The 23993-nt window shown below is 42.0% G+C and overlaps 1 protein-coding gene across 7 annotated transcripts in view; it reads left to right on the top strand.

Moving 5' to 3' along the window:
* Positions 1–23993, top strand: part of LOC128788384 (endonuclease domain-containing 1 protein-like) — a 162157-nt gene that overhangs the window by 48097 nt on the left and 90067 nt on the right. For 6 of the 7 annotated variants that reach the window (XM_053943388.1, XM_053943387.1, XM_053943385.1 and 3 more), the window contains exon 3: positions 11635–11717. The gene's annotated coding sequence lies outside the window, so the exon portion shown is untranslated. Of the gene's footprint in view, positions 1–5487; positions 5547–11634; positions 11718–23993 lie in introns of all 7 variants that reach the window. The other variant, XM_053943389.1, reaches the window with a different exon arrangement.

Below are 23993 nucleotides of genomic sequence, written 5' to 3'. Positions count from 1 at the left end.
TGTGGTGTTGGCCAGCTTGTTCTCTTTATTCCCCTTTCCTCGCTGAGTGCAAGGTGTTGGTAGAACAAGTACATCTGAAAGTCCTATCTTTTCCTGGATTACTGAACTGGGTGTGCCGTGCACTTTGGTGCCTCCAAGTACTGTCTAAACTTCAGTCAAAAATTCAGGTCCAGGAGTTGCAGAAGGGGTGGCAGTAAAATGTGTTTGGATGATAGAAGGGCTGGAAAGAGAGAGCTGTGTCATGCAAGCAGCAAGCATGTCTTTAGTCACTTCTGTTAAGTGCTTTTCTGGCTAAACTGGTGTCCTCTTGCATAAATTCTCATCATATTCTAATAATACACAATCAAAGTTACCATTTACTTTCCCCTATATTAAGCTCACACATTCTCTTTTTTTTTTTTTTTTTCTCTCTTTATTTTCCATGTTACTTCTTGAGGTAATGAGGGTCAAGAAAAACAGCAAATCAGGTATTTTCCATGCCTGTATTTTTGCATGTAAGTTTACCAAGGAGGAAAACCATCTACAAAGTGCTTCTTTCAAGGCAAGGGAGCACAGTTGATACTGAGACAGCGTAAAGCAGTAGGCATTACATAGCAGTAACAACAAAACTAAGCATGAAAATTAACTTCAGTACAGACTTCAGGATTTGTATTTTTTAGTAAAAGACAAGTAGTTTTAGGACAAGAAAATGGATTAAAGCTGAAGGAGAGATTGGGTATTAGGCAGAAATTCTTGGCTATGAGGGTAGGGAGGCCCTGGTACAGGTTGCCCAGAGAAACTGTGGCTGCCTCACCCCTGGAATTTTTCCAAGACCACAATGGATAGGGCTTGGAGCAACTCGGGATAGTGGATGGTGTGCCTGCCCACGGCAGGGGGTTGAAATTGGATGGTATTCAGGATCCCTTACATCCCAAATTATTCTGTGATTCCATGGAGTTTTTAGATTCATGTCTCTGTATCAAGTCTGTGTGGTTCTCTGTGAAAGAAGATGAGAACTTTTCCTCAGAAGCGCCTGTTGGTGTGCTGTTAGAAGCTCTGCCGTCCTAAAACACCAATAAATGCTAAATATTTAGCACTGCTGTTGCTAAAAAGCGAGAAGTTACTTTCAATTCAAGCTTGTTTGCCTTCCAGCTGTAATATCCTGCTGTGCCTTTCTCTCCAAGGATGGAAGAGCTGTTTGTTACTTGTCATATTCACAAAGTACCTATGAAAACAAGGTCAGGGACTCATCTCCCTAATGCAGGAGGCGCTTGGCCTGGCGTCACAGAGTCTGTATCCCAGCCAGACCCACTATTTTCCAAACTCTTCCCTGAACGCTTGCCAGTCCCTTGGCGTCTCCGCAGCGTGGGTATCGGAACTGGACATGAAGTTCTAGCCTAGAACTCAGCTTGATTTGTTGCACGAACACAACAAATCTGATGTCATCAGCCAAGCCCTTAATGTGGATTTGCCCTGTACTGGCTGTCCCTACCAGGGTGATTCAGTACAGCTGCTCCCGAGCCCTTTCCTGGGAGAAAGTGTCCAGGTCACGGAGGAGTAGCCTGAGCTCCTTCAAATCTGGGTGATGTTGATTTCTTAGGATTAAAATCAGTTGTCAGGGTTAAAAATCAGTTGTTGCCTTCAACAGCTGTCTCACTGTGGAGTGTTACTGTTTCCTCTGCCAGTTCTTCAGTTAGCCACAAACTTAACTCTCAAGTATTTTTATTACTATTATGTAGATGGTTTCTAAAATTTCCAGGGCCCAGTCCCATGTCTGTTTCTCCTTCATGTCACCCACTGATCTCATAGGGAAGCTGCCATCCACCACCTTTGCAAGAAAAAGCAGTTATCAGCTCTGGAAAAGATGAGAGGACTTGGGTATCCCAGGTGAATATTCTTACAGACAAAATGAGTCATTTTGGTGTGGACTTCTAACATGTGGGTGAGTGAATCATCAGGTGTTGAACAGATTAATCTTTTTTAATAGGACATGCACAAAACAATGTTTTCTCACTGAGACAACTTGTAGCTGCCTAAAGACAGTATTAGAGAGGCAGAAATACAGTGGCACTGTGTGCTTTGGAGCGTGGTACCTTGGGAGATGCTCCATGAAACAGCCCAGTGTTGCTTTTCATAGCTCTTGGTGTGCCTTAAGTGGCCTTTAAAGAATTGTTAAGAATAGAAGATTTTTGGCAGGGGGAAATAATTAGAAGTTGACTGATAGTTGCATAAGAAATTGAGTGAGAGTTTGACTTTCTGATGTGCTTGTGTTACAAAGCAGCTGTAGGTAGGTTGTGCTTGTCTTTTCCTGGTGATAGGACAGGAGGAAATGGCCTCAAGTTGCTCCAGGAGAGGCTCAGTTTGGATTTTAGTAAAAATTTCTTCACCAAAAGGGTTGGCAGGCCCTGTCACAGGCTGCCCGTGGCAATGGTGGAGTTGGTGTCCCTGGAGGGATTTAAAAGATTTAAAAGATGTGGCACTTGGGGATATGGATTAATGGTGGCCTTGGCAGTGCTGGGTTAATGGTTAGACTCTGTGATCTTAGTGGGGTTTTCCAACCTAATTAGTTCTGTTCAAGTTTGCACACCTCACGATGTTGATCCAGGTTGTATCAAGAGCATCTGAAAAAATAAAACCATGTCTTTGGTGAAGAGCTGTGCCCAAGTCCCATTTAGGTAGAAAAAAAAAAAAAAAAAAAAGGCTAAATTTCTTAGATTGTCTGAATGTTGGGGACTTTTTTTTTTCAGTCCACAGCCAAGTTCCACTATCCAGAATTATGCTTAGTGCTGGGTTTTAATGAGGTCTGAAAATGACAGAGCAAAACCGTCTTCCTGTTATGGCTGATTTAGGATAGGAAGTGAAGAATGACATTTAGCCATGGGTTGGCAGGGTTGAGGGCTTCAGTGAAAACTCACCACAAGTTTACATGAAAAGCTGGTGGTTCTTTCCTAGAACTTCATTTAAGGTTTAGTTTTCTACCAGTACTGTGAGCTCAGGCAGTTTTCTTCAGGTTTCTTTGGAAAGCATTTCTCACTAGGTGTCCTTTAGAGGGTTTTGAAGGGATAAAAATTATTTTGGAGAGCATTACATGGACAAAACAATTTTCTGAGCAGCACCACTTTCTACATAAGTCAGGACTACAGGCTAGAAACACATATTTTGGTCACCAAAGTAAATTTGAAGAGAGATTCATTCATTGCAAACGAAGCTGCAGATGCTTTTAGAGCCTGACCAAATCCTTGTACGTAAAAGCATCTTCATGCTTACAGACTTCTGAATATGGATTTCGTATAGAGTAGAAGGGTTGAACACCAGAAGTGCAATAATAATAAAAAAACACAACACCACCCCCACTCTTCACACCCCCCCCTTCCCAGCTGTCTAGCTCTGTGAATTTCACACCACGGTTGCAAGGCCAGAATGATTATGAATTAGGGTTAGCACAAAATCTAGCTATTTGAAAAATGTACAGCGTTTTACTGTAATGTAAAGGCTAGAATGTCTCCAGAAATCAAATCTGAAAAATGCACAAGAGCAGAGAGGTCTCGCTTTCATTGTGGCAGAAAATGAGATGTTTAACCTTGTCTTTCAGTCAGAACAAATTGTGCCATGTCCTCTTGCACTTTGCCATTTGAGTTCTCACCTGTTCTGCACTCCTTCAAGCCAAGATCTGCATCCCCACTTGAAGCACATAAAAAATCATGGGTATAATCAGCTTTTTTTGACTACTGGTTAATTTTTGATCTTTTTTCTGAGTGTCCTTGGGCAAGGCCCCAGGCTGTCGTGACCAAATTCACAGGAGGTGCAGGCTATGGTGAGGTTTTTTTGAAAGCATTACGCTGTGAAGAGGCTCTCTGAGGGAGTATCTTTATTGTGGTGAAAGTTATACAGCAGGTTTTGACTGTGATTGCAGCTTCAGCATAGCTCATTCTAATTTAGTTAGCCCAAGGCTATAACATACTGCTTTTCAGGATTCTAGAATGGCCATTAATGGGAATTTGCTGAGAGTGGGTGTGTATGCCTGAAGGAAAGTGTGCATAAAAAATTAAAGCCTCCTGCTTATGATGGTAGTTGGTATGTGCTGTTGTCCTTGATCTAACTTAACTGGTACTGCAGGTGAGAGCAGCACAGTGGTTCTCTAAATAAGTCACTTCAGCCTTGAAGTCTGCATTTGATAAGATTTTGTTGGCCCCAGCAGTGTGCAGCTGGTTCTTACAAATGAGTTTTCATTTGTGTACTCAGTGATTTACATCCCTGCACACAGAGAAGTGCCTTTGCTTTATGGATGGCAGAACATACATGGCTTTCAAATATCCTTACACACAGGTGGTATTTAATTATATCTTACAGTAATTGGTGGTAGAGATAGTCCAGTCCTCAGTGCATGACCCCTTGCACTGGCCAGTGTCACCTTTCCTTACATTGGCTTTTTTTTCTTTTCATATAAAATGAAGGCAGGTTTAGATGGGATATTAGGAAGAAATTCTTCCCTCTGAGGGTCCTGAGGCCCTGGCACAGGTTGCCCAAAGAAGCTGTGGCTGCCCCATCCCTGGAAGAACCCAAGGCCAGGTTGGACTGGGCTTGGAGCAGCCTTGGGATGGTGGAAGGTGTCCTTGTCCATGGCAAGGAGTCTGAACTAGATATTCTTCAAAGTCCTTTCCAACCCAAGCCATTCTATGACTCTGTAATATTTAATACTACTTTTTTTTTTTTTTTTCCAGACTGTTGCTATTCATGGCAATATCAAGAGGTAAAAATTCTTTTATTGCTGCGGAGGAGTATTTATAGAAATAAGCTGTGTCCCAGCTCCCTGCTTGCTGCCATGTTTTAAAGGAGGTGTGAGAGCTGTGAAAGCATCCTTCAGGGTTTCAGGAAAGCATTGATGCTTCAGTGTGCTGAGCCAGAACACCTCAGTGTTTGTTAGGATTTAGTAACATCCCCTGGGGAGAAGTCAGAGTTCCCCAAGAAATCCCAGACGGAAAGGAAAACCAGTGTACGTGCAGGAGAAATGGTGGTTGCCACTGCAGATTTAACAACCTGCCTTAATTCTCCTGAGACAAGGTGGTTTGATGGCTCTTCTTCTTTCCACTCCTTTTAGCACAGCATATTCCTGTGGGATTGTAGGACAGGAAAACTGCTGTGTTCCACAAGGCACTTCCACACAGGGCTCTCTTATCCCCCTCTAATTATGCTCAGAGTGGCAGCTACTGCTGCTGAGGACATGCTGCACTCATGGAAAAAAAATTGCTAGAATTTAGCTTTTAATTTATTTGTCCTCCCATTTGGAGGGAACACTTAATGTGATTTCATATAATAAAGCCAACTATGTGTGCAGCCACAGAGGTGATTTTTCTAAATTTAAGGTTTCCTTTGAATTTATTCTTATCTCAAATAGATTGGATTACTATAGGCTGTGTCAGCGTGAGTCACTTGTAAGTGCCTGTTAATCCAATAAATCTGAGTGGTTTCTTATGGAAATACTATTTTCTGATTTCTATTTATATGAAGGTCCTGGTCTTGTTGAATCCACACTGACTTCGCTGGAAATATCTCTTTGGAAAAAAAAGGTACAATTTCCCATGCTAATGGAAATTGCAGTGAAGCAGTAAAATGAAAAATAGCCTCAAGTAATTAATAAATGGTTTAGAAGTTCTTTGTGTCACCTTGATTAGGTATTTTGTAGCAATGCTGCCTGAGTCTAAAAAGAATCATCAGAGGGTGTTGTTTTGTTGTGTTTGCTATATGGGTTTTTCTCCCCAGTTAATAATGCTGTTCAACCCTCCATACTATATTTTTACATTACCCTGCAAGCCTGCAAGTTTTTTTCATTCACTTGTTGCCACTGCCCTACTCAGGGGTATTGGTGTTTGCATCATTTTGGGCATTAATTTCCCACTGAAAACTATACACTTAAGTAGAGAAAAGGAGCTGTTTTAAAATAACTTCAGCCTTTTTCTGTTTTACTTGTGCAACTGGTATTCAGTGGCAGCAGAAGGCAAAAGCTTTGCTGTGGTTTGGAATTTTTGCCTGAAATAAGAAGAAAAAAATCAGTATTTTCCAGCCTGAGATCAGTGTGTTTCTGTATCAGAGAGTGAGGGTCTAAACACTCCGAAAAGCTGGCTGGTAAAACCTGGTCCTCCTTCGAGCTAGAAAGTGCAGAACATAACAGTCTATACTATGCACTGGGAATTTCTAGTGCTGAGGTGGGGAAAAAAATGCATTTACTGGAAATAGGTTGACAAAATTCAGCGTTTGTAACGCGTGTAACAGCGCTGCTACTGTAAGGCACCACAATTTTCATAATCTTAAATTTGCTCGTATGTACCAAGTTTCCAAATATCTTCCTCCTCTCTCTCTCTCTCTCTCTCTGCTGTTGAGTTTTCTTGTGCATGGTATGAGAGATGGGATGCTGAAAATCCCTGGATCTTTGACGTGTTAAGACAGACTTCTCTGGATGTTCACTGCCTGCTTGATGGCACATGGAATGTTTATTGAGCCTGTGCAGTAAAATGCTGCTGAGGCATCTGGGTCTGTAGTGGAGGAGATGAGAAATTTTAATCCCTAACTGTGGCATTTTGCAGAGGCAGCTCAAGACTGTGAGGCTGAGATTTTGGATCCGTTAGTGGTGGTGGTTTATTGGTAGCGACTCCAGATCCTGATTAATTGGGATTTCAGCTAATTTTGCCAGCTAAACATATGATCTGGTCTAAGGGAAGGTCCTGGTCTAGTGGAAAGTGTCCCTCCCCATGGCAGGGGTAAGAAATAGAGGATCCTGGAGGTCCCTTCCGACCCAATCAATTTATGATTCTGTAATCTCTCCAGAAGATGCCTAAAAGCAATACACAGAAGGTTTACAATGTCTGGAATAAAATCACAAGAGAAAAGGGAAAACCAAGCTGTGACTCACATTGATATATTAAAAGATAAGTCATTGGAAAAGCAGATACAAGGATACAGTTTAAAATCAATGTAAAAAGCGTATTAGAAGCACAGAATTTGGGTTGGAAAAGACCTTAAAGACCATCTTGATCCACCCCCCTTCCATGGGCAGGGACACCTTCCACTGTCCCAGGTTGCTCCAAGCCCCATCCAGCCCGGCCTTGGACACTTCCAGAGCTGGGGCAGCCACAAATTCTCTGGGTAACAATTAGATTGGGTTTATATGAAAATCTCAGGTACAGAAAGATAGATAACCAGCATTGCTGGGGAACATGGAAAAAACCTTGTGAGTACATTGTAAATTGGAGGAAGTTGGGGGAAAACGCAGCTCTCCTTAGCAGAGTGAAGATAATAAATCAGAGATAGCACACTGAATAAAACTGCTGAGTGTAGCTATGTTTAATCATGGATCTTCTGAAGGAACCAAAATCCCTTTGGACTTGCTGTGGGAATAATTTTGGTAATTAACAGGTTTCATTTGAAAACAGTGAATTGTGATTTTTCCCATCTGAGACCAGTGCAGACTCTGGCATTTTACTGAAAAAACAGGTGTGGGCAGTGTGTGTGGGCAGGCTGACTGAGAAGCTCGGATGCCAAATTTTTTAAAACAGTGGTAGTTTAGAAATTAGGAATTCACAAGTGTTTAAGTAAGTATATATATTTGTTGCAGTGGGTTGGACAATTTAGGTAAGGCCAAGTTGCTGCATCTGGCCCAAACAGGATGCGTAGCAAAAAGAACAATGTATGGAGAGATGTGGAGAGTAAAGTTGTGGTCTGAAACAAACCTCTTGTTTCCTAGATAAATCTGGTTTCTAAACTTAGTTTTTATTTCATACAGAGGTTAAAATTTTCTCTTCTAGTAAAAGCACAGACCTGTTTCAAAAAAGGATTCTAAACCAAGAAAAGGAGGGCACAAATGTTTCCAGTATGGGGACATGGAAGCGTTTTTGAATTTGTGGCCAGCAATGTGGCAGAAATTGCCAAGACCTGTTCCCTTCTAAACACAGACAGTAACCATAAAGCCTAAAAAAGATAATTTTTTTGTGGTTTATGACCTTGTTGTACTCCCACAGAGTGGGAGAGAAAGGACTCTCACCCCAGGTGCTTGGGCATGTGAATAAGGAAGGCTGAGTTCACCCTGTAGATTGGGTGGTTTATATGGAATCATGGAGTTTTTTGGGTTGGAAAAGACCTTTAAGGTCACTTAAATCCAACCATCAGCTTACCAGCACCATCGTGTTCACCACCACATGATGTCCTCAATTGCTATATCCTTTTTTTTTTTTTTTTTTTAACACTTACAGGGATAGTGCCTCCACCACTGCCTTGGGCAGCCTTTTCCAGTGCTTGACCACTCTTCCCATGAAGAAATTCTTTCTAATATCAAACGTTAACCTCCCCTGGCACAACTTAAGGCCATTTCCTAAAATGAAAAGCTCAGTTAGTAGGACATATTAACAACAACAGCAACAACAAAATGACCCAGTCTGTTCCATAGCCTTTGTGCAAACTTGGTGTTCCCTAAATTCTGCATACTCAAATGAATGATGTATTTCCTTTTAAGAGCAGGAGATCCGATTTCTGTGCCATTTGATGGGTTAGGTTTGGTGCTGGCTGCTTATCAAACATTGAGAGCACTGCAGGGAGGGAAGTAGGGGAAGAAAAAAACCCAGAAAGTAGTAGCAGAAGATGTTTTGGCAGTTAGGTACTTCTCTTGTAGAATTGTTTCCAGGACAACAAGGTTGATGGAGTTACAAAGTGAGTGTGTTTTCTTTCCTCTTCAACTGGTTAATCAGTGAGGTAGGAAAACTTGCTTTGTAGGTGAACTGTGTTATATCAGTTATTTTTAGTCTGCACTTGATTGTCCATGTGGCTCTTTTCAGCTATTTAGGAGATACCTGGCATGAAAGAAATCATATTTGCTTCATGTTTCTTTTTAAAGTCATACGGTATTTTTTAAAATGACAATGTAGACTATTAACAGCTCTTTTTGGTATTTTTTATGGGTTTGTTTCTCAGAGAAATAAAACAGCTTTGTTGCTTCAAGTTTCAAGCTCATATCACTGGTGGGATGTGAGTTTCTTTCACTGTTTGCACAAAATTTTTCCTCTGTTGGTATAATACATTTTTTTTGTATATACTAATGATATACTGTCATGCAAATGAATTTGGAATAAATTAAAGTATTAATTTTCTCCCAGAGTATATTCAGCTGTAGGATTCCATTGTGAGATCTATTTTCAACTGGAGTTTGGAACTTGGAATAAGGCAGCACTGAATTAAATGTAGTTGCCAATTTTAAAGGGGCACAGCTCGCATAAAATCACACCCATCTCCAAAATATGTTGATCTATTTAAAATCTGGAGGAGTATGATGAAATCTGTACTTGTATGGTTTTCCTTTGTATATTTGATTGTACTCTGAGTTCAGGTTTTTTTTTTTTTTTTTTTTACTGTTTTTTTTTCCTGCACAACAACATTTTAAGAAACATGCCTTTTTTTAAAAAAACCACAAATATTTGCTGTGCATTTTAGAGGCAGAAATAACAAAAATAGTGTCCAGGTCATTAGTGAAAGACACACTTTGTAAAGCTCTATTGTTCTGCTAAATTAAATAGCTTGAAGTTTAACTGTGCCCCTTATAAATGACTTGTTGATTTCATACCCCCTAATGGTACATGTATTTATTTCATATTAAGATTTTAGAATTCAGGACTAAGAAAACACTTATTTTGCATAGTTCTCTGATGAATTAATGATACTCTCAGCTTCTTTCTGCGTGTGTTGGGGTTCTGCTGGTGCTGAAGTTTGGATGCCATGTGCTAAGACCTGGATGAGCACTTGAGAAAAATTAAGTTTTATTCTCCAAATCCGCGATGCTTTATTGTTTTGGAAGAAAACAACATGACCTGGCATGAAAGCAGCCATGCTCAGGTGATCCTGGTGATCACTGAATTATTTCTGTATCCTGGGGTTTTCTAACTTCTTGGAAAGGGAAGGGAAGCAGTTTGACAAATCCACGCTGGCATTTACTTATTGCTTTGTTATCCCTTCCTGGCAGCAAACTGTAGCCAGAGTCAGGATTCTTTCTGACTGGTGTCCTCCACTTTCCATCTTTTTCTTTTTTTTGTAAATACTTTTTTTTTCCCCCTTGCAAATTACCATTTTCAGCAGAACAAGAACTGCACTGACCTTGAGCAGTGAGATGCTCTGCGCTTCATTTTCCACTCTGTCCCCAGTTAATTTAGTTACTCCCATTATCTGGAGCAATCCAGTTCTTCTTCATGGAGGTTTGAGTAGTTCTTCCAGGTCACTACTTAGCCTAGTAAGGGAATGAGGAATTCTTTTTTGCAACTTCTGCTGGAAGTTTACTAATTAATGTGGTTAAATAGAGAATGTAGCATCAGAGCATTCTTTTTCAGGACAATACTCTCATAACTCTACTTAGATTTTTCTGTTTGTTTTTTCTGGTTGCTTGCTCTTCTTTTGCTTCAATTCCCAGTAAGGTATGGATATAATTTTTCTATTTCTATAGATTTGAATCCAAACCACAGAGCAGCATGTTGTATTGTGTTTTTATATTTCTGTAACAGTTCTGTCATGGTTTGCCCCTTCATTTGCCCCCATTTTCTCCCAATGGTTCCACCCCGAGCTTTCCTGCCTTTCCCTCAATGCCAATCTCCCTGAAAATGCTCAGTCATTCCCCTGTCCCCTCCCTGGCACCCTGTCCATCACTCTGCTCCCCATCCCACTCTCCCAGAATCTTCCACCTTGGGCATCCAGTGAGTGGATGAGGACCAGGGGTCCCTCCCTTGAACTTCCCCCATTGGTTTGTGTGTCTGTCTGTCCTTCCTCCTTCCACTCCCCCAAATGCCCCCATTGGTGAATGGGCGTCCCTTCCCCCTGGTTACCTCCCCGGTATTTGTGCTGTTGCGAAAGCCTCGAAGGCGCTTTCGGCTGTCGGGCGCTCTGTCCTTCGGAGCTCCTCGGAGCTCGGGTTAAACCTGAGACTGATTCCCCAGCCTTGGGTCAGCTCCCTCATTACCTCCTCAGGTGTCACCTCTCCTCCTTCCAAGGCAGACAGCGAAGCACTTTGTCCTAGTCGCTCCCCGAATCTCCTCCAGAACAGGGGAGTGTCCCCCGCTGCTGACGGTGCCTCGGCCGGGCAGGCGAAGCCAGGGGGCTTCAGAGTAGGCAGGGCAGCAGCAGGACAGAAAGAACAACATTTCCAATATTCAGCTCCCACTAGGGTGCCTGGAAATGGGGTACCAGATATGACCCCAAACCAAGAGCAGGTCATCACCTCTCTGAATTAGGTGCTGGAGGCCAGCCAGGAGCACTCACAGATTTAAGAAGACACCACAAAGATACCTTTGAGCAATTAGATCCTTTAAAAAAAAAAAATGTTTATTGACTATATCTGTGGCTACGAGGAATTTGGTCAACTCTGCAGTAGGCTTTGGAATCTATTTCTAGTTTGTCAGTGTTATGCTCAAATCACCAAGCAGTCTCCAAGGTTCATCTTGATAGAGCAGTTTCAGGAATACTCTGGCAATCAAAATCAGAGAAGCAGTCAAGAAGGATGGAAATATTTTCCAGTGTTGACTAAAAGCAAGCAGTAAACTTGAAGCATTACTTAACAGTGTAATGAGAAATGTCAGTTCAAGCAAATACTTTTTTTTTTAAGCAGAATTTGTTTTCTTTGTTGTGTTGCAGAAAAAGGAACGGTGGCTGAGTGGCACAAGTGAACCAGGACGACGCAAAATAAAGTCAAAGAGGAATGCTCATTTTCCTATTTTGTAAGTCTATCGGTCAGCTTTTCTATAAGGCACACATTTAATTATAAAGGCCATTAGTTTTCCTCATTTCCTGGTTTGTGAGTGCAGTTTGTAGAACTGTTTTTGAGCCACATGGCTCAATGTGAGTGGCACGAGCTAGATCTTTTCTCTCCCTTTGTCATCACTGTGTCAAGGCACAAAGGAGGTCAAGGCTGGCTTGTGCCTTAATTACTGCTGTAGCTGTGGTGATCCAGGGTTGTGAAGAGGGAGAGATTTGAAAGCAAGAAGGGCTGGAAAGGGATTTTGGCCTCCAAAAGTTTGTTAGTATTGTCTGTAATATCAGCTGGTGTAAGAAAAGCTTGGATCTTAACTTTGAGGCTGCTGTATTTTGGCTGAGTATTTTGGAATACATTTAAAACGTTTACTTGGGTATTCTAAGAGTTCTTGGTTTGATGGGGCTTGGAGCAGCCTGGTCAAGTGGAAGGTTTAGCACAAGAGTTCTTCTATTTTGATCAAAAGAGCAGCATGTTCTTCAGTGGTATTTTGCATAGCAAGCCTTACAGACCATCTTTCTGATTCACTTGCAGTATCAGTGGCACATTTTGAAGAGAACTGCTTCCAACTGTCTCGAGCAGAGCGTGTTCTATGTGATAACAACATCTACACTGCAGTTGTAATAACAAAACCCAAGGTGCTTTTACTGAATCTGGTTTCACACCAGCTAACAAGTGGACTCATTATTAAGATGATGTGAGGTTTTCTATGTATTGACTCAACTCTAAAATATCTATAACTCTGCAAAACGCGTCTCAGCTTGTTTACTAAGTGAGATGTGTATTTTTAATGCATAGGTTTTGAAATTATTGGTGTATTGGTGACTCCAGTTTTTCCAATAGCCTTTGTGGGGTGTTCTAGTTAAAATTGTTTTTTACTTTTATGGATGCCATTTTAATTTATACCCATATCTCTATTTTTTAATTCTTTTCTGTCAGAAAAGTTTTTAAGTAATTCTGCAGAGTTGCTTTTTATAGAGACTCAATATTTAAAAAAAAAGGAAAAAAAAAAAGCAGTAGAACATGTGTCAGGCATCTGCAATTCCTTCAGCATCATGTTTTCCACAATGATTTAATAGCTATTGAGTCTCCTCAAATATCTTTGTTTCCAAGACCTATTTTATGGTAATAAATCATCTTGGCTGTTAAATTCTTGAAATGATTCAGTAGGACGGTCGTTTCCTTAGCACATTCCCTGAGAGATCATAGATAGAAATGGAAAAGTCCTTAACCAGGTCAGCTTTTTCCCTGCAATACATGTGGTCAGTGCTGGAAGTGATAATGAAGTTGCCAACATTTGTTCTGGTGAACTGCAGTTGTCCTTTGTTCCCTGTTCATTTCTTGCTAATTTACGGTGAGTTTTCTGTTGGAGGTACTAAATTGCATTGAGAAATGCTGAGCCAGATACAGAAAAAGAGACGTATCATGGTGTGGTGGAACTTTCCATTTTAAAAAAGGTCTGTCTCAAAATTCATATAAAAATACCAATGAAATTACCCAAGACTTCCTTAATTTCCTCTTCCATTTGCACCTGAGGGTGGTGGTGGTGCAGTCCTTGGGGTAGAGGTTGATTTAATAAATTGTATGTGAGTGTGGTTGTGATACCTGGTCTGTCAGTCTCTGCAGGGTAGTCATGCATTAATGTAACCCCTTGTGGCTTTCTGACACCTTGAAAAAAGACTGTTTAAATTGGTTATTGCTCACTGGGAGCAGGCAAGGAGGTAATTCAGCCAAGAGTACGTGAGGAGTTCCGTGTATTAAGTAGCTCATCTAGAACATCACGTGTGCAAAGAAAAAGGAGCTGTGGTTTTGGTCAAAACTCTGGACATCTGGAGTTTAGGGAAATAGCCAGCAGGTTAGAGAGGGATTCAAGGAGAGATGGTTTCCCTTGACCTAAAGCGTGTATCTCTGTGAATTACCACTGGATTCTTTCTGTGATGTTTTCCACGTTGAACATCAGATATGGTTGCAACCTCTATGGTTGCCCAGAGAAGCTGTGGCTGCTCCATCCCTGGAAATGTCCAAGGCCAGGCTGGATGGGACTTGGAGCAACCTGGGATAGTGAAAGGTCTCCCTGTTCATGGGAGGGTGTTGGAATAAGATGGTCTTTAAAGTCCTTTCAAATCCAAGCCTTTTAATGATGCTTGAATCGTCCTTTAGGTTTCATGCTGAGCACAGTAGTTAAGTTCTGGTGTTAGTTATTCACATAAACATTTCCTTAAAATAACCAGGCTTTGGGATCTGGGATTCATGCCTCAGAAAAGGAAGTAAAGCTTTGCAGCTTCCCCAAGGTTTAGAGCAGATTAATGTATACAATTATATTAAATCTCTTACATTTGTTTTGGAAAAGGAAGCCTTGAATTCCTACAGGCCTCACCTGCCAGGCACGAGATAATTCCATTTTAACCGTGCATTTTCATCAAGGTGCTTTTACTGCCAGGCATAAACCTTCATTTTTTCAATGATGTCCTTTAAAATGATCCAAAATAACTTTTGTTACAGTCACGATAGAGAACAACCTCTGCACTTAAAAGATGGACTCCAAAATTCCATCTGCCCTGGAGGATCATGGCAAGAGTATGCTGTGTCATGGCACTGTGTTGATTCCAGTTAATGTCTTACAGAAAAAAACAGTTGTACCATGCACACAGACATATTTAGGGTTGGTAGAAGTATTTTCTGTCACAGCTCTGTTCAAATGGTTGGTTGGTTGTGTGAGGCTGGTCTTAAAAGGGACCAGATGATCAGGAAGCATTCTGCTAACTCATGTACCTTCCACAAAGTGTTTTTGGCAGTCGTGTTTGTCACTTGTACCTGTGAAGTGAGGGCACCAGGGCTGCTTCAGATCTCAGGCACAGCAATAAATACTAATATTTTAGCTCTTCATCAGTAAAAGCCCAGTATCTGACCTCAGATACTAGGATGGGAGGATCAGATACTCAGATGAGGAGGAGCTCACTCCTGCCTCATCTCTGAGCATGTAGGTTTTCCTTAGAGCAAATTCCCCTTTACGCTGAATGAGAAGGAGGGTTTGAAAAGAAAATTACAGACAGCAAGGGTAAAGAAAGCCATTTTCCTCTTTAGGGGGGTCCCTTTTCTTCTGAGAAGGTCCAGAGGCATAGATGGCATGAAAGGAGACAAACCCTGAAGAGGTCAGTGGTGGAAGTGAGGGGAGTAGCCATTCACACAGGCAGTGGGTATTCAAAGAGAAACTCTCCATTTGACAGTGCTGTCTTCTAGATGACTTAGAAGCATAAAAACACAAGTTGGTTTTAAAAGAGGGCTTTTAATTTATGTCAGATGTGAAAGTACCTGTAAGTTTAATGTGTGCTCTGCAAAAAAAAAAGAGGAGCTTGCTAAGATGAGTTCTTAGATTTCATTTTTGTGCTTTTTCTCTGTGGTGAGGTGGCTCCACAGAGAAAACTCTGGCACCAGCATGGACACTGAGAGCCTTTTATGTGTCTTTTGTAGGAGCAGTCCTTGTGCCACATGAGCTGTGTGCTGGAGTGATCTGTGTTACTCAGTGCACTTCATGGGGCTAAGGGATGGTTTGTCAGCATTTTGGATAACTCTTCTCTGCCTGCAGTGAAGGGTATCTGCATCTGAACAGATAATGCATTAAACGTGTTATGCATGATATTAGTGCGGGAAATAGAAGCATCATAAATATATATATTTAGTAGCATCTTAGCAATTTCAATTTTCATAGTTTCCAAGCAATGTTTTCTCTCCTCATAGGATGGAGTGCTGCTTCAAATCTGTATTCAGTGTGCCCATATGAAAAGAAATACGGCTTTAGATAAAAATTTAGGACTTTCCTCTTTTTTCCTGTTTTCTTGGCTCTGAAATACTAATTCCTTTTCTACTGTATGTGTACACAGGAGGAGATAATGGGTGAGATACCACATCAGGAAAAAAGAAGGTCTAAACAGCCCAGAATTAACACTTAAATCTATGTGAAAAACCTCGTTGGAGTGCAAAATGGATTTAGGTTTTTAAAATGAAAGAATGGTAGGACACAGAGATAGAGCCTGGAGATCTGTGTGTTGTTTGTGCTTCTCATCTGTTGCATAAGCTTGGACAAGCTGCTTTGCATTTTCCTGCTTCATTTCTCCTGTCAGAAATCTGTGTATTTTACTTGCTGTTGGTAAAGCACTTCGAAATCTTGAATTAGTATTATCATGGACTTCTCTGAGCTTACTTAAAATCCATTTTCTCCTCACTTATGCTTTCCTAAGGATAAGAATAAATAGAAATCTCTTTTTTTCCCAAATGCTATGGATCAGCTGATACTCTGCAGCTGCTCAAGGTCAGATTTAACTGGTCCTTTCTGCTGTCTGAGCATCCATGGAGCAGCTCCAAATCCAGAGTCCTGTTGGGTACATTGTGCCCCTAATTCTCTCAGGGATATGGTCTGTCAAGAGGTGTTTTCCTTTGTTGTGTTCAGCAGCCTGGAGTTTCCAAGCCTCCTGGTGTAAGAGACCTTCACAGGCTGATCTTCCACAGAAATCAGCCAGAGCCTGGAGCACTGTGTGTGGGTGGCTGACCTGGGTGATGGTAGAAACTCAGTTTGTATCCCCCCAAAACACTGCCAGGGTATCAGTGTTCTCTGCAGCATCCTCAGGTGTGTGGCACAGTGCTCCAGCACCTGTGCACCTCCTCCCCTCCTGGTCCTCAGAAGTGCAGGACTGATGTTCCTGTGCCAAGCTGGGGCACAGCGAGTGTGAACCTCAGTGCAGGGAGACGTTCCTGTCCTCAGGTGCTGATGCTTCTGCAAATATGTGGGGTGAATTCAAGCAGGAATTAGAGGGTGACATCCTCTGGATGCAGTGGTTAACCAGGAAAGTGCAGAAATTTAGTTCGTAGAGTGTTAAATCACTGCTGTTAGAAGAAACCCCTCTCCAGTGAAACATCCCTGCTCAGAAGCAGCTGCCACACTGCTGGGCAGCTCTGCCTGCTCCATTTAAAACATTACCAGCATCCTGGCAAGGATCCCAGGGATGGGGCTGAGGAAATGGATGGTGTAAAAGCAGAACTGTTTGGGCTTTTTGTTCTGCCTCGATCCCTCAGCCTCGCTGCGACTGTGCTGTGACAGAGCATCTGCCTTCCTCGTCTGGAGACACGGAGAGTGAACTCCTGAAGGGTGGTGCTCACCCCTGTGCTTCTGTTCAGGGGTGTTAAAAGCCCTGCAGGTTGTACACAAGCGAGCTGTAATTTATTTTAATTAAATACAATAGCTGCATGCACGCTGCAGAAGGGATAAGACAGGGATTCCCCACCTCTGATTTATCGTGTTGCTGTTTGGATTTCTTTGCCATTGTCTTCCCACTCACAGATTTATGCAGGGATGTCTCATCCCCTCCCTCCTGTGCTGTTAGCAATGGCATCTGTCTTTCAAAATACAATTTTTCTTGATTTTTTCTGTTGTTGAGAAACCATTCTTGCTGTGTATAGCAGAGCTGTTCCTGCCTTCCTGACACACACACACCTGTGCAACATTTATTTTAATCAGAGAACTACAGGAAGCAAAATCCCCATCCTTTGGAAGCCTTCTCATAGCCGATTTTTATTTTTTGAGTTAGGGAGCTGGGAGTACCCACCCTGGGGCTGGCAGGCAGCCTGGCAGGAAGCTGGACAGACTGGCCTGCCGGCCAATCTTGTTGCCTTTTATAGAGCTTTTGGTGAAATCAGCACATTTCCACGCAAATGGTGCTTTGCAGTGCAGAATTGTTGTATTTGGGAGGTTTTTTTGGCTGGTTCTGGTTTTAGTCTGCAGCTTGTGACTTCGGGAGATGGTTGACTAATTTTAATAATTACTAGAGATGATTTTGTGAGGAGAGAGGAGGTGTTTCTCTGGAAGAAGATCTTTTTGGAATAATGTTCCTCAGCTGGTGTGAGGGATTGCCTGATGCATGACACTGTTGGGGTAGGTGAGGTGAGTTGGCTGGCAGCAACCTCAGTCCCCATCCACAACTCTTGCACAGCAACTCTTTCTGATCAAATTGCTGCACGGTGTTTTTTCTTTGAGTGGCTTACCTGGGGGAAATCAAAACCATGTGGGACCTGGATCTCCCTCCCACCTCTTTTGGTAGGGCGGAGTAGGAGCAGTCAGTGAGGAAGCACAGCCTGGAGGAGCAGCAGAAGCCCTTGGGTCTGGAGAACAGTGTGTAGCTGCACTCCATCCACACAGCCGTGCCTGCTGCTCCATCAGGACTCATGGGACTCTGGCCTTTGGGTCGTGGAATTGCTGAGAGGAAGCCCACTTGCATTCCAGGGCTGAAGGTCGAATGATGTTGGCATTTTCTGGACTTCCTCAGCATCTGATGTAAAACCCCTCAAACCCACTGGCACAGCAAAACCATCTATCCAGCACTTGAGACAGATCAGGCTGATCTTGAGTGTATTTTCCCTCTTAATTCTCTTCAGTAAATGAATCTGCCTCTTTGGAAAGTTCCCTAGATTATGAAGCTTTTTGAGGCTCTGAGTTTACAATGAATCACAAATTAGCAGTTCCTAAAAAATAACGTCAAGTGAAATCAGACTTTGCTTAAATTGTTGTTGCTTTCAGAGTAAACATGAATGTGACCTGGATTCTCAGAAGCAGCTCGTGTTGTTGTGGCCTTTGAGTATTCCTTAGAATGGATCTGCTGTTTACACAGACATAAATAATCATCTGGATAATTTTGCTGAGCCAGTCTTAAATGGAGTGCCATCCACCAGGGAAGGATATTTGAAAGTACAAAAGACTTGATATGTTTGGGTTTTGTTATTGGCTGTTGGAGCTCCAATATTTGCACAGTCTCTGTGTGAAAGCTGAGTGTATAAATCCCATTGGAGGAGAACTCAGATGATAACTGAGAGCACCAGTAAAAAAAATAAATGGGAAAACTTGCCTGTTGTGTAATTATTTTGAATAAGTTTAGTGGTTCTTGTGTACATGGAGTGTAACTTCAGAGGATCCCATCCAGGTACACAACAGATAAGTAGTTCCTCAGAAATCAAAGGAAGTTTAATCTTATAAAACTTTCATAATAGGAAAGTGTGGCCTTTTTATCCAGAGGTTAAGCTGGTTAAGCAAACATCTAATATTGACTTATTTCTTAGTCTGGCTTTGGGTGTGAAAAGTATCTCTACCAAAATGAAACGTGCCTCTTTTTTAAAAAATGTATTTATCTGCTTCCCAAAAAAAGTGTGTGTGCCATGAGCTCCTGCCTTAGCAAAAGGTGACTCTTTTAACTCCCTTTGTGCTTTCTGTTTTCTCCCTGTGCTCTGCTCCAGTGCTCAAGGTGCACAGGGAAGCTGAGGTGTCATAACGTGGCCAGTTTTAAATGAAACTACAGAGCCTGCAGGAGTAAGTCTGCAAAATAGTTTTTTCCATACCCAAGAAGCGTGAGTCAGATTTTGCTAAATGAGTCAAACCTGTCCTCGGATTCGTTTAAGACGCTCTAATGGATGTGTAAGTTAGACCAGTGTTATTACTGTGCACAGGAATGGCTTCTGAAGCTGATGTGGTTTGCAGTGTCCCCGTGAGTGCCAGGGGGGACAGAGGTGATGAGGACGTGCAGCAGTTCGGGTTTGCCTGGGAGCCCAGGAAGGGCTGGGAATCCTCCAGCAGCACAGAGGGTGCACACAGGTTCCCTTCAGTTCATTGCAGCCCTGAGGGTCATCCAGGGCCTGAGAGTGAGTGTGCTCATCCAGGTGATGCTGCTCAGCTGTGCCTTCCTCCTGAGAGCCCCACAGACACGAGGATGAGCACTGTCCCTGGGATTGAAAAGAGCTGTGGAAAGCCCTACCCGGCTCATCCCTTGGGAGGCGTGTTGGGCTTCCAGGCACCACTCTCACAGCAAGAGAAATACTCTCCTAATGCCTTCCTGGAAATAAATGCCTTTCCCCATGCTTTCCGTTCCTTATGCCAACATTCCTGTGCATAAAGCTGTCCTCCCAGGTCAAGTGTCTGGAGCTGCCACCCTTCACCAGGATGTGACTCCCGCATGGTTTGCTGGCTGTGTCATGCAGGAACACTCCCTTTCCTCGGAAGGAACGACATGACCATTAAACCTCGAACCACAGGCACCTTCCAAGTCTCAGTTTCTTCTCCTCTGTTCCTGTGTTTAACCCTCCCTCTGACGAATCTCTCTTTGGATTGTGACTTTTTGACCGGGAAGTGAATTTGATGGCTCCATTCTCAATCGTCGCTCTTTGACTGGCCACAGTCAACAAACATCCTAATATTGTGCTCAGAAAAGTGACTAATCCCTCCTGTGTTGAATGAACTGGTAGACAGGCATGCATTTATTTTCCCTGTTCCTGTGTGTAATCAAACTAGAAGGAATTTTTGAAATTTGCTTTTTTTCCGCAGTTTTTTTGGTGGGGACCCAGAGGAAGTGAGTGATGGCATTCAAATGCAGCAGTTGAAAGATTCCTGCCATTACTTACTTGTGGTACAAAGATGGGTTGGCAGCATCAGATACGTGATATGCACAATCCTTTGCAGGTCCCTGGATGGTTTTAATTCTTCCATAACTCAAACCAGCACTGAGTTGTCTTCAGTCTCAATTAAGAAGGTAATGTTTTTGGAATTTATTTGGTTGAGATCATTCAAATCTTCATTATCTTTTCTAAAGGGTTTTGATTTATAAGATAATGATTGTAGAAGAGTGGAATTCAGGATTCCAGAAGCAATCCTGTCACTTTTTTTTTTTTTCTCTAGTGTAATTCTGGCAAAGTTTTGTGAAGCACACAGTATTTAAAAGATGTTCTGTACTTTTTTTTACTCCTTTTCTGTCTCATTCCTGACTTCTTCCATCTATGTGAGTTTGTGACTCTGTTACCTTCCTTCATCTCCAATCTGCCAGTAATTTGAGTTAATTAGCAAGAAGCTGACAGCAACAGGTTTGAGACTTTTTTTTTTGTGCTGAGATTTCGTTTTGGGATACTCTGTGTTCCAGTTGGAGAAAGTATCTTTTGCCTGGGGGAATTCAGAAGTCTGCTTCCCTGTTATGCTGACCTGCAAAGCTGTTTCTTTCTCAGATGTTCATGTAAATTCTTATTTCTAAGGAATTTAACAAGATTCACCATTGTCAGTTGCCTTCCTCTGGCAGCTGCTCAAGGATGTAGTTTAAAGTAAGCCTGTAATTTTTTGGCACCTGTAGCTGAATAAGATAAACCCAGTCCTGATCCATACCAATAATCTAGTCACTGTTGTATGGGTGCAGAGTCTCCCAGAAGGTGTTTTGTGTACATGAGAGCTTTATCCTATTCCCTGCAGATGGTTAGGGATGCTGGAGTGATTCCAGAGAAGACAGATTTATAATCAGAACTCACTTCTATTCAGGATTTTGCACCACTTCCTGGACAGTATGATAAACAGTCACTTGAAAAAAAAAAAAAAAAAAAAAAGAAAACTTTTTATCTTGTTTGGAATCTTTCTTGGGGTTGCTGCCCCACATGCTAAAGACAGATCTGGCTGTTTTGATGTACAGGAAAATGCTTGAGGATCTGGTGTTTAAAGACTCTGCAAAACCACTTTAGGGAGTACCAGTTGTATTTTCAACCACATATATTATTGCTCAGCTCTTTACATGAGGCATGTGCCATGTGTCCCCAGACAGTACAGAGAAATCTGTCTTTATTGAATCTGTGTGTCATTTTTAAATACAGGAATAAAATCACATTGTTCTGAAAGGCTGGACAGTATCACAAACCCCACGTATCAAATTCGCCCAGTTGATTCATATTTTGTTGCTGCAGTGTGTGAAGTAGATTTGAGGTTTCTGACCCCTAAGAAAATGAATTGCTATTATGGTTTTGTTGTCTGCACACGTAAAGTCTGTGTTTCAGCAAGTTTTTGTCAAAAGGGATCAGAGTCCTTCAGTATTTAAAAGAGGGCATCACATTAACACTGAGCTTGTACCGCAGTGTATTTTTTCTCTCTCCTCTTTTCCATTTTTGGGTCAGATGATTCAGGTTTTCCTCAGTGCTTTTAACCTTTTGCCATCTGACTGAGCTGCTCAGAGGACAGCAGAGCTGTGAGGGCATCACTGAAAAAAATGCCTCTGCTGGGAGAGCTCTGTTTCACTGTCTCACAATGTTTGCTTTCAGTTCTTAGCCCTTTGTTACTCTCTATTTTTCCTCAGCACTCCAGTGGCATCCTGGTAAACATCTTATTCTTTCACCTCTAACACTTTCCCCTTCTAGTGTAGAAATCCATGATAGAGGATTTGAGAGAGGAGTTGAGATAGAGGGAAAAAAGGGGTTTGTAGCTCGTATAATTTACCAGCTCTTCATAGAAAAGTAGACTTAATTGCTGGCAACAGAGCAAAAAACCAGACCATTACTGTTTCTTATTGTCATTTGGACAAAAATTTCCATACCTGCTGGATGTTACATCATAAAATCATCTTCATATTTTGTTCCCCAAATAATAAAGTGAGTGATCACTTCAACTTCCTTTGTGAAATGCAGGAGAGAATTTCCAGTGCACTTGTGGGCTGCCCTGTCTCTTTTAATATTTTGAAATGCATTTTAAAACATTCATGGGGTGTGCAAGAGTGTGTAGCACAGCAGTGAGTAGCTGGATTATTTGGAGGCAGAGTGGTAGAGATGGCAGAAATATATTGGAAAATACCCTCCAAATACTTCATGTGGTTCTTGTGCAGTACAGAAATTCTTCACCAAGCAGATGTGAAACAATGATTGTGTTTGAAAAGCAGAGGCTAAATTTTGATTTTAAAATGGCTTTATGTCCTCACGAAAACCAAGTATTTTACCTCGTTTTGAGCATCATAAATCTGCCAAAGGCAACAGAGTTAGAACAGAACCCCATTGCTGCAAGCGAAAACTGAATTTGGTCCTTCTTTTTCTGTGCTTTTTAGTCATGTGATAATCTTTCCATAAATCATGTACTTGAAAGGTTTTCTTACTTCCTGCTTTTACCAATCAGATCATGTAAAATGCAGATGAGCCCAGCTTCTGGTTTATTAAATATCAGCAGAGAACCCCCTCTAAATCCCCTTTGGTCACACCAGCCCTGTTTTCCCCTTCTTTGAAAAGAAGACAGCAAGAATGACAAACTTTGACTGATAAAGCGGAGTTTTTTGGTCTCCTCCTTCTCTTACTGTGACCTGTACTTTGCTTTCGCTATAGAGCGAATGTAGAAATGACCCTGTGGGAGTGGTGAAACTGCAGCAGAGAAACAAAAACTATTTGGATTCACCCGAAAGCTGTTCATTCGCTTGCTCCTCTTTTTATTAACGGCTCCAAGCGTGCAGCCTGTCTTGTTCTGACTACGTGTCTGTCAGCAAGAGCAGAGGTAATTCTTCATGTGTCTCTTTCCTTTTAATAGTGCTTTAATTTTGCCAGAAAAGCTATTTATATCTTTATGATTATCTGTTACTTTAACCACTTCAAATACGTGCTTAGAGCTGCCTCCTTTTCCAGTAACTTTTATGGTTTTTTCGAGTGAAGAAAGGGGGGGGGATTAGATTCAGAACCATGTTTTACAGGTGGAAATCCCAGCTGTCTTCACTGGGGGTTGCAAAGCAGCTTCCAGCAGACATCAGCAGCCAGAATTTAGTCTATAATGAGTTTTTGTTTTAATCATCCGCGTCTACCACGGTGAACATCTCTCTGTGCCGTCGGTGTTGCCAGCACTTTCGTGTCAGGGAAAGTACATTACTGTAAACTGATGAGCAAGTTCTTGTTGCTGTTTGCTCTGGCGGGGTAAGATATTTTTAGAAAGTTGCTCCAGAAGTGTAGAACTTCCTGATGCTTTTTTGTTAATGTGCTTTGAACTGAAAACGCGGGACTGGCAGCGTTTAAGTTCAGAGAGGATCGCTCTCCCAAGGGAAGCGTTCCTGGTCCCGGCTGCGAGTGCAGGTTGTCAGAGTTATGAGACCAGAGGTATGTTAACGACCAAGGAAAAGTTTGGTTTGGCTGGTGGCTGAAGCAAAAAAGCCTCTTAAATACCGCTGGGTAATTTCGTGCTCCTTAACGCCTTTGCAAGGTTTTCGCGTGAGGGAGGAAGGAAGGACAAACGGAAATCCTTTAGATTTTGGTAGCACTACCTTAGGTAGCCCCTTCTGGAGCTATTCCAGAAATCTTACTGGGTGTATTTCTGTGTTCTTCACATGAAACATTTCCCGGAGCGTTAATCCTGGAAGGTCTTGGTTCTTCTGGCTCGGGTAGCACCAACAAACGTGGTGAGTCTGTGAATGTGTTTGTGTGTGTGCAAGGGGAAGTGGTG

Source organism: Vidua chalybeata, chromosome 5 (assembly GCF_026979565.1).
Source record: "Vidua chalybeata isolate OUT-0048 chromosome 5, bVidCha1 merged haplotype, whole genome shotgun sequence".
Classification (NCBI taxonomy): Eukaryota; Metazoa; Chordata; class Aves; order Passeriformes; family Viduidae; genus Vidua; species Vidua chalybeata.
The sequence above is the reverse complement of the archived record's forward strand: the minus strand, read 5'-3'. Positions and strand labels throughout refer to the sequence as shown.